Raw genomic sequence first — 12565 nt, 5'->3', positions numbered from 1 at the left:
TGATAATGGGTGGGGATTGACTATAACAATAGAAGGGAAAATGGCGAAGGAAGAATGACCTACAGTGAAAGTGATGCTGATTAAACACATAAGAAAAAGGTCTAAAAGAAAATGATGAAAATTTTAAAAAAACACAAAAGGAAACTACCTTGTTGTGGCATCTTTTTCAAAGTAGGCAAAAGAAGAAAGTAAAATCCAAGTAAGGATCGATTTATTAGATAATCAACTTTTCATAGTTAATGTGGCAAACCACTACCTAGTTTAGTGTCATTTATTAATTTGAGTAGAGTATCGTATAATACCTTTCCAGAACACTAATGAAAATCTGTCAAATCAGGCCTAACGGATCCATTGCTGGACAGCTCCCACAAATTCAAAGCAACACCATTAACCTTAAGATTTATTTATGCCCCTTCTGATGGTTTTCAATCCATGAAACACTACTCACTTCTGCACCAATTGGCACTCTTCATCTCTAAGCCAATTTAAATTAATTTTTCAGGTAATATTTCCCAAGACCCATGTAATACTTTATTAAAATCCAGGGACTATTTATTACTTCTGCAGTACACCTTTCATTCATACATTTTGTAATTCCATCAGAAGAAGCCATCAAGTTTGGCATGATTTGTTTCCCATAAACTTGATGCAACTTATTGTTCGTGAATCCATTACCTTCTAGATATTTCTAGTCACTTTTTTCCAATAGCTTATTGAAATGAGAAGTTATTAAAAATTAGCTACTTCCTGGTCACACAACTTTCCTCTTTTGAGATTTTCCCAACAAAGTAAAAGTTTTCTGTGACAAGGAAGACCTAACAAAGACATACTAGCTCTAAGTTCCCCTGAATTTTGGGGTCCTAAAGGTAGTTTCCACTCTTTTGTTCAACAAGCATTTAAGCACCTATAAGCAAGGGCATGTGTAAGGTATTATAGATTAAAAACACAAAATAAATACAGTTGTTGTCCTTAAGTAGCTTACAGTCTACAGGCAATCAGTAGGAGAGAAGTGCACTATTTCCACATACAAGTATGTGCAAGATAATTTGAGGGTAGAAAGAGTACTAACAACTAGGAGCATCAAAAAAGGCTTCCCTGTAAGAAATGGCATGCGAGTTAAAGGAACCTTAGGATTCTAAGAGGCAGAAATAATGCAGAAGAGCATTCCAGCCATGCAAGCAGCCCATTCAAAGGCAAAAGGTCAAATAACATTGGACAATTTGGCCAGAATATGACATGTATGAAAAGGAGTGAGGTGAATTGGTGTGGAAAGGTCTGACTGTGGAAGGCTTTAAATGCCAATTTGAAATTTTGTTTAATCCTAGAGGGGGAAAAAAGAAACCACTGAAGACTGAGGAGAAGAATAATAATTTAATATTGTCTTGCTTGTCATCAGGGTTAACTGAGGATCATAGAATTTCAAGCTGGACAGGACCTTTTGAATCACTCTGCAACAGACTGGGGAAGAAATATAAAACAGAGGGAAAGAGGAAGGTGAAGTAGGGCAAACAAGGGGAGATGGAGTCAAGAGAGAATCACTCTTCTAATAGAACTGACAGCACTGCAATGATTAAGTCTTCAGAGGTATCTTATATAAGTTCTGACACTAAGAACTAAGCATGGCAGGTTGGCTTTGGCTGCCCACACCCACTCAATGTAACAAAGAATTAAGACTGAACCTGCCAGTTTTATTTGCCCCTTTAAGAACTAAAGAAAAACTAAGAAAAGTTTTGCTCCTACCCTCTAATTTTCTCTATTCAGTGCTTGCTTCTACCAGCTGTTTCTATATGACTTTTCTTATGTATGTATATAGGTATGTATACAGGCATATACATGTATGTGTATGTGTGTATATACATATATATATACATAAAATTTGTTGATTTTATCACATAAGAAAATTTGTATAATTGACTACAATGGCTTTGTGTTTCATATCTATCCATCTATTCCATGACAAGGTTAACAAAAGGGAATGACTAGCTACACACAGAATTTTATAAGGTCAGAGTTCTAAATATCTATCCGAAGTGTTGGGTTTTTTCCCTAATTAGGGGGCCCATAAGCTACATTGTGATAGCATTTTATAGTGATGGTTTTTATTAATAACATTTATTTATAACCTACTAAAACAATAGACAAAGTCATCTGACCTGGGGCCAATTTGTCCCTGGGCTAAAGAGTAAGCTATTTTAACTAAAGCTAAATGTCTTAGACTTCAAATATCTCAGGCAAGCCTCACATACCCAAGCAAAGGCCAGGTATAGATGAGGATCAAATGGAAAGTCATACAATTGAGGTGCCTAAGTGGAAATCAACAAGTATTTATTGAATACTGACCATAGGTTGTGCAATATGAAAATGGCACACAATACAAAGAAAGGTAAAAACCATCCCTGCCCTCAAGGAGCTCAGTTTCTAATGGGGGATACACCTTAATAATTAGGTATATACAAGAATTTTACAGAGTAGATGGGAGGTAATATTAGAGAGGAAGGCACTAGCAACTATAAGGGCCTCCTGTAAGATATTTAAGCTGAGTCTTGCAGGGAAATTAAGAGTCTGAGGTGAAGAGGGTCAACAATCTATTCAATCTGTGCAAAACCACAGGGGTAGGAGGAATGGCATCAGTGAATAACAGCAAATAGATTTGAGTCGCTAGATCATAGTGTGCATTGAGGGGGGTAAAGCTCATGAAAACTGGAAAGGTAGGAGGAACCAGATTGTGAAGAGCTTTAAATACCAAACAGAAAAATTGGCATCTGATGCTGGCAATAGTAGGGAGAAATTGGAATTTATTGAAAAGGAAGAGTGAGGTGAACAAACCTGAACTTTCAGAAAGTCACTTAGGCATTTGAGTGGAAGATGGATTGGAGGAGAGAGCTGAGGGAGGCACCAGTTACAAGTCTGTTTCAATACACTTAGTGAAAAGTGATAAGGGTCTAAAGAAGGTTTGTGATTACAGGAGTAGGAGTACAAAAAAAATTACATGGAGGAGAGATGTTGTGAAGGTAGAAACAATAAGTTTTGCCAATAGATTGGATATGTGGGGTGAGTGACACTGAGAATTTAAGGATGGATGAAAGGTTGGTAGTAACCTCAATAATAATAGAAAAACTGGGAACAAGGTTTGAGGGGGAAAAGATGATAAGGAAAACTCTGTTTTATATATGCAGAGTTTGAGATGTCAATGACACATCCAGTTCTAGATGTCAAAATAGCAGCTGGTGGTATGTGATGAGAGACTACGGCTGAAATGAGAAAGGCATGGTCTACAGAAACTCTATTCCAACCCTTCCTATATGTGAGAAGAAAGTTTAAAAAAAGAGAATAACTAGACAAATCTTCTTCCACCTGCTGGCCCTCTCAGTTCCAACCTGGTAGGGTGCATAAACTAGAAAGTGTCTTTATGATAAAGGCTGGCTGACATTGTTTTAGTCCCAGGAACCACTATGAGCTACCATATCCAGTAAGAGGCAACTGAACAAAAACCAGGAAAAGTGCCCCCAAGAACAATATTAAGTATATTGTTCAGACTCATTTCCTCCTGCCTACATGATGGAAATCTCTGTTCCAAAATTCTATTTTATTTAAGTTTAAAAAGTCCTTGTAATTTGTTTGACTCTTTATGAGGATTTTGCTCTCCCTCCCACCAAAAAAATAATAATTCAGGCACCTCTTCCAAGAAATACACAGCACTCATGTGAGTCTGAGCATATTCTCTTCCCTCAGTTCCTCAAAAACCTTTTGGTCTTGACATGAAATGTGAATAATTCAAGGAAGTGAAAAAAAGAGCAGGTGGACCTTGAGATAGGCTCAAGTCCTTTATGAAAAGTACTCCTCTTTAAAAGCAAAAATTCCCAGGCTTTGATCCAACATACAACTAAACCATAAAACTTAAAGAAATCATCCATAGGAAGAGACTTGATAACATAACCCTCACAGGTATACTAGAACCTCCTGGATATTGTGCTACAAATGTGAAGAAATCCTTACAATTTGCAGTCTGTGAATTCAGAGTCCACCTGTTACCTCACTAAAGGTGTGCAAAAAAAAAATTAGTTAGCTCTCGAGAAAGTTTCAAGATCTGGCCCTGCCATTTCCTAATTATACTGTCTTTGGCAACTTTCAATCACATCTCTAGGTTGCAGTTTCCTTACCTATAAAAATAGAACCTTGGACTACATAAATTATAATCAATTTTATTTATTAAGCCCTAATTAATGAGCCATTTAATACATTAGGCACAAGCAATATAGAGACCAAAATTTAAAATAGTTTCTTCTTTCACTGAAATTGCATTGTCAGAGAGGACAACATGTACTTCTTTATAAATATATACAGAACATACATAAAATAAATATGACATATCTGATAGTGGGTTTTATTAGTTGGGAGAACTGTGGAGTCAGAAAATGCTTCCTGTAAAAGGTGGTCCTTGAGCTGAGTCTCTAAGGAAGATAGATTGAAGAAGAATTTCATTCTGGGCATGGGGGCCATCCACTGCAAAGGCACAGAAATGAAAGATGTGTGAAGAGCAGTGAGAAGGTCAGTATATGTAACTATATCTTCAGGTTTATCCATAACATCATAACTTAGCCTGGTGACTGGTCTAATAGCTATAGTTGTCCTGTCATTGATTGATCTCTCTACTTCTGCACCAGAGCTAATAGCTGGCATAGACTATCAGGATCATTATAGATTTGTGTGTCTACACTTAGGCTGGCAACCACATCAGGTTGGTTATTAGTATATTCAAGTCCTGTGGGTCGAATAAGTACCCTAGGAGTCTCTGTAGCAGTTTTGACCAGGAAACGAGTTGCTCTTGGGTTTAATTTACTTGCCCTCTAAAAGAGTTTTGGCCCAGAGGAAAAACATAGCCCAAGTCCCAAAGCCCATTGGTATGTGCTCCTCAATGGTGGAGCTCAATGCTTTGTGCTTGCATGAGGGGCAGGGCAGAGTTGGTGAGACCAGGAGGGAGCAAAGTCCCAGGTTCTTTGAGTCTCTTCAGTTTCTTCATGTTCTGCAGTCACTTTGGGCACTTCTAGCTTCCAGCTTTGAAAAAGAAGATGAACAATGCTAACCTCACTTCAGGTTGCTGAAGAGAAAATAAATCTCTGGGAAGAAGTCAACATAAGTGGAGCTAGCAGTCTCCATCATTTCCCCATTCCCAGCCTACTACATTAGAGACTTGAGGGAATTTACCCTTAAATGAGATCTGGAACTGTCTCTCTTAGAAGAGATTTGTATTATCTGATATATCTTCTATGGATACTTTCTCTAATTTCTGCTTTGCTATTGACTTAAATAAAAAAAGTTTCTTTGCTTAAAAAACAACAATAACATTGTTTCTAGACCATAGAGTGTATAGAAAATAGGACAATGGATAATGAGACTTAAAAGGTAACTATAGACCAGGTTGTGAAGTATTTTAAAAGCCAAATCAAGAGGTTTATATTTTATCCTAGAAGCAAGAGAGGCCACTAGAGTTTCCTAAGCAGAGGAGTGACAGGGTCATACCTATACACAAGGAAAATCACTTTGGTAGTGAAGTGGAGGATGGCTGGGTGTGAGGAGAGATGACGCATAGAGATCAATTAAGAGGTTTCTGCAATAATCCAGGTGAGAGGTGGTGAGGGCCTGAGCTAATAATGTGGGTATGTGAGCAAGGAGAAGAGAGAATGTACAAGAGATGTTGTGGAAGTAGAAAAGCTTAATTTGGCAAATGCTCATTATGTGAATTGATCAAGAGTGGTGAGGATAATGTCAAGGTTGCAAAGCTGAAACAATGAGAATATGCTGGTGTTTTTGACAGAAATGGGAAAAATTGGAAGAGAGGCAGGTAAAAAGGATTGAGGATAAATTGTAGTTGGGGTATATTGAATTTTGGAGAATCATAGGACATCTAACAAGAAATGCCCACTAGGCAGTTGGTGATGCAGGAATAGAGTTTAGGAGTGTAAGGCTGAAAATAGAGTTCTGAGGGCCATCTGCATAGAAATAATAATCAAGCCTATGGGAGTTTATAAGGTCATTAAGTGAAACAGAAATGCTAGAGAAGAAAAAAAATAATAACCAGGGATAGAAATTCGGGGTAAATCCGCAGCTTCATTAATAGTTACTGGATAATGATTGAGTAAAGGTGACTAAGGAGTGGTGAATAGGCATGAAGAGGACCAGGAAAAAAATCAGGTCACAAAAACCAGGACAAGAGAATGGATTCAAGAGTAGTTATCAGGTCAAATGCTGCTGAGGTCAAGAAGGACAAGAACTCAGAAAAGACCATCAGATTTGGTACTTAGGATATTAGTGGTAACTTTGGAGAAATAGTTACAGTTGAGTGATTAGTTTCAAAGTAGACTGCAAACAGTGCAGAACTGAATGAGAGAAGAAGCAGTGGCAATGAATAGACAGATTTTCCTAGGAGTTTGGTTAAGAAAAGGAGCAGATACAGAATAATAACTTAAGGGGATGGTCTGATACAGTTAAGTTTTGCTAAGCCTGAAGGAACCAAGAAACCCATCAGGAAAGTGTCAAGAATAAAGGGAGAGAGGTGTTGATTAGGGGTGAATTCTGCTGGAACAGATCATATGAGGTTGGCAAGGAGAAGGACCACTTTATTATTAAAGCCTAATGGAAAGGAAAAAAGACTTGGAAGTGGTGTCAAACAGTTTTGAAAATGATAAGAATGAGGAAAGAGAGACTTCACTTTGAATGACTTCCATTGTCTTTATTGTTGTTGTCTGACTCTTTATGTCCCCGAATGTGTTTTCTTGGCCAAGAGACTGGAGTGGTTTGCCATTTCCTTCTTCAGTGGATTAAGGCAAACAGAGGTTAAGTGCCCAGGATCACACAGCTAGTGCAAGTCTGAGGCCAAATTTTAACTCAGGTCTTCCTGACTCCAGGTCCAGTGCTCTATCCATTGAACCACCTAGCTGCCTCACCATTGTCTTACTAATGTAAAAGTGAAAGTTCTCAGCTCAGGTATGGGAAGTTTTAGGTGAAAATAAAAAGTTTGGAACCCTGGTAAAGGCAGAGCCTATAAGGTAGCAGCAGCACTGGACAAGTGAGCAAGGAGCCACAGATGTCCCATGGGCTGCAAGTCCCATGCTTTTCATTGTCAGTCCTTCCTCCTTGTCCCAGCTGTGAACGAGAAGAAATTCATACCTTTCATGCCTAACATCCTGTGTGCCCTCAATGACAAGTTGTACAAGAAGAAGAGGGTGGCAGTACTAGAAATCAAGAAGCAGGTTTGAGAATTTGTGGCCTAGTATAATGGCGTACAGGTTAAGCATGTGATCCAAATTCTTTTCTAGGGGTTTACTCCTTTTTGACACCCTCACAACAGAAAATGGAGCTTTATTGCATGGGGAGAGGACTCTGAATTGTATCTAAAGGAGCTGATATGCTAACATTCTTTAATGATGCTAATAGCTGGCTGCGCTACTATGCCAGTGAAACTCTGTATCTTCAAGGTAGCCTGGGTCTCTGTCCTGCCTTACTTTGATATACTTTTTGATGGACTAAGCAAGTTGGCAGCTGATCCAGATCTCAATGTCAAAAGTGGCTCTGAGCTCCTTTTAAAGGACATTGTGACCAAAAGCAATAAGTTTACTCAGTGAGCTTCATTCCTTAGCCATGTTAGAGGCTCCAACAATTAGTACACTTGGCAATTCATCTGATTCTCAAATCTATGCCCAACATTAACTTGCTAGATTACCTACCTGAGATACTAAATGGAATCTTCCTCATCCTGGGAGACAACAGCAAAGAAATAGCGAAAATGTGTTAGATATCTTAAAAGTGATTAAAAGAATCCCTCTAGTGTCAAGTTGGCTAAAATAACCAACACCTGATGATTCACTGCCAGAATTCAGATGATCTGATTCAGCTCACAGCTCTATGCTGGATGAGGAAATTCATCCAGCCAGATGAATGGATGATGTTACCTTACTCCTCAGAGACCCTGACAGTCATTTTGCCCTGCTTGGCCTATGACAACCAAAAGAAAATATAAAGGAGATGGCCAATGTGTGCAACCACAGCCTGATGAAACTAGTCACCCCTGATGGTGATGCCAGAGGAACCAAAGCCCAAAGCCTTGGGCCATCCAGAGACCAGGCCAGACTACTCCTTAGCCAAGTAGGAGTGAACCAGAGGTTGCCTATATGCTTTTTGAGACTCCAGCTTCAATGTCTTCACTCTAGGTAGTGCTAAAAGGTTACCAATGATACTGAACATTGTGGAGATCATGCAGGTGCAGGATTGCTACCTCCATGACCAAGCCTTTGGAATAATGACCAGGACTGCTGTCCTAAAATGGCTCTACCACTTATATATCAAGGCTCCTTGGAAGATGTTTCAACATACAGACAACCTCTTCCCCATTCTACTTCAGACCTTTGGAATAAGATGAGGTTATCTTGAAGGACCTGGAGATTTTGTCAGAAATCACATCATCGCCTGTGGGCCCAAGAGAAGGTCCTAGCCCCTTTCATAGCCCCAACCTGTGGGTTAGCCTCTGGGATCTGCAGTTACTTATCTCCAGGTAGCAAAGGCTAGTGTTCACCTTCCTCACCCACCATGAATTCCTAGTTTTATGAGTTCATGATCATCTTGCTAAAGAGGTTCAGTAGTTAGTGCAAATTTCCAGAGATCCAAGGAAGCTTTATCATCAGGCAGCTGTGTTTACTGTTACATGCTGAAAATATCTTCTCCCAGAAAAAGACCTCAAATTTGCCTCAACAATGGTTCACATCCTCAACACGTATCTTACTGACCTCCATAGAGCTCTTCCAGGTAAGAAATCAGCTCAAAGACCTGAAGACTAGAGAACCAGAGCTTGTTTTGCTGCCTATACTAGTCCTGATGCCACAACCCAGTCACCATTGTGCCCCTCTACTTCCTTACCAAAAACTGTCAGCATGACTGTGACCTCATCCAGTAGTTTGGTAATCTAGAGGTCACTGTGGATTTTCTCCCTCCCTAAAGCAGACATGCTTGTGCAAATGATTGGATATCCAATTTTTATACACCGGCACCTGCAAAAGCTGGATTGAAGAACAGCCCCTACCTGACAAAGCCCTGTATGGTCTATTCAGGATTGTCCCTTAGAGCAATGCCTTCCAGTTCTTGTCCCATCAATGCACTGGGCTCCCAACCCAGAACTCATGCAGACTGAGGATAGTGTGAGTATAGCCCCAAGCTCTCAGAAAGTGGATTCTCCTAACATTGACCTCATGGAGCTACTGCAGTACTTTGAGGGGAGAGGAAATACCAGAAGATTGGGTATGGGAACCACTTGAACTATAGGATTGTTCTCTGAGCCCCTAGCATGCACAGCTCAAGGGTGGAGGCTTCTCAAGGGTTTGGTGAGGGGAGAAAACTAAAGGGGTGGTTCTAGGGACCATTTGTGGCCTTCACAAAGACCTCTCCAAAATTCTGGTAGAGAGATGGTGTTTAGTGTGTGTGCCACCCTGCACTCAAACTAGGCACACCCTACAGCCAAATAGGGAGCCCATTCAAGGGCAGCAAAAGAAAGGCTGCTCTGCAGCATTGCCTGCCCTTCCTACCTGCCTCTTCCTCCCATGTCCAGGGGTGGCCAGCACTGGCTGCTGCTCCTTGGCCCTTACCATCTGTGCTAGAACAGCAGCAGAGTTGATCACCCAACTTCCCCAATAAGACTTCCTTGTAAGTTGTCTTGAGATGTGGCCCTCCACCTCAGAAGCAACACCCAACCCACAATCAGCTTCTTTATAACAAGCCCCTTTCATCTGGATTGAGAGCAGAACTTGATTCCTCCCCAACCCCAGTTGTGCACAGACACATGTATGTACATATTCTGGCTCTTAATATAGTTTCTATCTGGATCACAAGGAAAGGGAAGGGAAGGGAAGGGAAGGGAAGGGAAGGGAAGGGAAGGGAAGGGAAAGGAAGGGAATAGGTTTAGGACAGCTGCTATGGAGTGTGGGATAGCAAATCAATGAGAAAGGATTAAAAAGATAGCCAGGCTGAAAAATAGATAGCCATATTTCACCTAGTTGGTGTGAAACAATATTAATTTGTAGGGAATCCATTCAGCTTGTTTGTGTGACTTCCTTTAGCTTGGTAATCTGGAACAAAAAAAAAGTGAATGATGGGCATAATACAGAGTTTGGTGTTTGGCAGCTGATAGGACAAATGGAAACATGATTCAGACGTAGAGGACAGTGTGGAGTTGAACTGGTTAACATAATAAATGAATGAATAAATGAAACATTTATTAAAACTTTACCATGTGCAAAGAACCTTGATGAGTGCTGGAGATACAAATAGAAAATAGAGATGGTCCCTGCTCTCAGGGAACTCGTGTGCTAATGAGGGAGAAAACTCATAAAGAAGCCACAGCTTCAAGTCAGATGAAAAGGTCCCAAGGGGTGCAGCTGCAAAGGACATTATAATGTATCTTTTTTAAAGTTATTTCCATTGATAAAATTATACCAATTTCTGATGTAGAATCATTTGACAATATCAAACTTTCTTTTCCCTGTTTTCAGCAGCTATAGCTGTTAAGGAGGCAGGGGCTACAGCACCTGCAGAAGCCATTGCCAAGTCATATGTCCACAGGGGTTGTTCCCTTATGATGATACTTATAGGAAGTAGGATGGAAACAGGACCAGTGGCCCATGGGGACACTGCTACTCTTGGGGCTCTTGGATTTGGCTATCCCCTTGGAAGCAATTGGTAAGTGGTCAAGTATTGGAACATGGCCCCTTCTTATCTTTTCAGTCTCCTTCCACCCTATAGCTCCCCTGGGCCATATATTCTGTGATCCACTTACACTGGCCTCCTTGCTATTCCACACAAAAGACACTCCATCTCCCAATTCCATGCATTTTCACTGGCTGGTATCATGTTCCTTGAACCCTTTCCCTCATCACTTTTGCCTTCCAGGTTCCCTGACTTTCTTCAAGTCTCAGCTTAAGTCTCATCTTTTGCAAGAAACATTCCCAATCCCCCTTAATGCTTGTGTCTTCCTTCTATTCATTATTTCTAATTTATCTTACATATGTAAACATATACACTATAGATAGATAGATAGATAGATAGATAGATCTTGTTTGTACATCTTTTTGCATTTTTTCTCCCCCATTAGATTGTGAGTTCCTCAAGGTAAGAGACTGTCTTTTGCCTTTCTTTGTATCTGCAGCACTTAGTACAGTACCTGGCAAAAGTAGACACTTAATAAATGCTTGTTGACTAACTGTCTGATTCATTAGTCAAGAATGAATGTGGAGAAAAATGAAGTAAGAGCAAGGATAATGGCCTAAAATATATTACTAATGGATCGAGTGACTAGAAATCTCAATAAAGACCAAGAATAGGTTTAGGAAGGGAAAGGTATGGGGAGGGAAGGGATGATGGGTGGTTTTGATCAGATAGAGAAGTGATAGGGATCTTGATCATGGAAATGGAATGTCATGGATGATGGTGAGATCTAGAGATCCCTGAGTATGAGTGAAGGAGTAGGTTATGTGAATTAAAGAGTTAAAGACAGACTAGGTATTTGAGGGAGCATCAACATGATTAATAGTGAAGTTCCTTTCTATAAAGACAAGGGTGTTGAGAGGAAAACAGTTAGTCAGGAACTGAACTCCTTGAAAAAAGGAGAATAACATGGAAATCAGTAGACAATGATTACCGTAATCTGGATTTGGCAATCAATCAACAAGAATTAAGCACTAACTATGTGCCAGGCAATGCGCTAGGCTCTAAGGATATATAAACAAAATTTAAACAGTCCCTGCCTTAAAGGGGTTGACATATATATTCTATTGGGATAGACAGGTATGCATAAAGATATAAGCAAAATAAATGTAAAGTGAATTCACAGGGAGGTGAAGTCCAAGATTTAGTTCTTTCCATTCAGATCAATTTATCTGCTTATGTAGGTCCCAGTCCAAGCCTCTGTTGTTCATTGTTTGGGTTTTGCTGGCAATAGGTAAGAGCAAATACCAATTGTTGTCTGTTCTGGCAAGAAACTCTGAGGGACTTTTCGTCCCAGAGGATACTTTTGTGATAGTAAACTAGGCCATCTTTTGTCACAATTTTTACCTAGTCCCTAGACATTGAATGGGTGTTGCCTCAGACAAACTGAGACTTGGGGAAAAAAAACTTGATTTAAAAAGGCCAAGGTCACTCACTGCATCCTGGGCCATCTTGTCTTGCCACTGGATTCCAATGACTCTGGAGAAGAGAGTGAGGCTGATGATTTGTACAGCTATACCTCACTTAAATCCAATTCATATGCAAGTCAAGACATCATTATCCCTCTTCCAGAACAACAACAACTATTTATGTAATGGTATGTTCCTTGGAGATGTCAGCCATATTCACAGCTTCAAATATTACTTCTAGTCAAATATTTCACAAATCTCATTGGTTGGCTTGGAATTCTTTAGTCAGTTAGAGTCCACACTTCCCATTGTTAGCTGCACTTTTGCACCTGTATAATTTCCCAATGACTTCAAATTCAACAAGTCCAAAAGCAACCACTTTTTCTAAAAACCAACTCCTTTTCCTCTTT

General features: G+C 39.9%; 1 pseudogene; it reads left to right on the top strand.

Moving 5' to 3' along the window:
* The first annotated feature begins 1032 nt into the window (after nt 1–1032).
* LOC114033094 lies at nt 1033–9325 on the top strand (annotated as a pseudogene).
* The last annotated feature ends 3240 nt before the right edge of the window (nt 9326–12565 follow it).

This window comes from Vombatus ursinus, unplaced genomic scaffold (genome assembly GCF_900497805.2).
Source record: "Vombatus ursinus unplaced genomic scaffold, bare-nosed wombat genome assembly UNPS02006779.1, whole genome shotgun sequence".
Taxonomy (NCBI): Eukaryota; Metazoa; Chordata; class Mammalia; order Diprotodontia; family Vombatidae; genus Vombatus; species Vombatus ursinus.
This window is presented reverse-complemented; position numbering and strand designations above follow the sequence as displayed.